Here is an 894-nt window from a genome sequence, read left to right as displayed (position 1 = left end):
AATATTCTGTGTCCAATGCGGTAATGTGGGGTTATCCTGGTATAATGGAGGTCTGGAGTTGGTTGGTCCCTGTTGTTTTGGATGTGTCTATCCATTCAAACTTGTACTATGTGATCATCATGAAAAGAATATTGTTTTCAAAACACAATTTTTATTTGCATTGATTTCACATCCAAGAGTAATGGTCCTTGATTCCTTGATCCTCGCTCATTAACATTCACAGGGACAGCAGGGTATTTTATTATTGTTGATGACCAAGTTTGTATTATATTTGTTTTGAAAGTGTGAACTTTTTAATGGATAATAGATAGATTGAACAAAATTAATTTATTATGCCCTCCTTCGAAGAAGAGGGGTTAATTGTTTTGCACATGTCGGTCAGACCGTCCATCAAATGGTTTCCGGATGATAACTCAAGAACGCATAGGTACATTAATCATGACTGGCAAATGACCCCTTCAATTATCAGTTCACTAGGTCAAAGGTCAAGGTCACAGTGCTCGAAACGGTAAAATGGTTTGCGGATGATAACTCAAGAAAGTTTAAGCCTAGGATCATGAAACTTCATAGGTACATTGATCATGACTGGTAGAAGACCCCTTTTGATTTCCAGGTCTCTAGGTCAAAGGTCAAGGTCACAGTGACCTGAAGCAGTAAAATGGTTTCCGAATGATATATATATATATATAATTAGCTATTGATACTTAAGTGAGAGTGATTACATGAGTATTCACACAATGGCTGCCACTACAACATGTACAAAAGAATGACACTCACAGTTCTCACCATAAACCCCAATACTCTCTCTCCATAACAGGGTGCTGGAAGATGCTTACTGCTATATGGACTGCTTCCGAGCGCTTCCTGACCTAAAAATTATCTCCCAGCAGCAAC

Source organism: Dreissena polymorpha, chromosome 13, assembly GCF_020536995.1.
Source record: "Dreissena polymorpha isolate Duluth1 chromosome 13, UMN_Dpol_1.0, whole genome shotgun sequence".
Classification (NCBI taxonomy): domain Eukaryota; kingdom Metazoa; phylum Mollusca; class Bivalvia; order Myida; family Dreissenidae; genus Dreissena; species Dreissena polymorpha.
The sequence above is the reverse complement of the archived record's forward strand: the minus strand, read 5'-3'. Positions refer to the sequence as shown.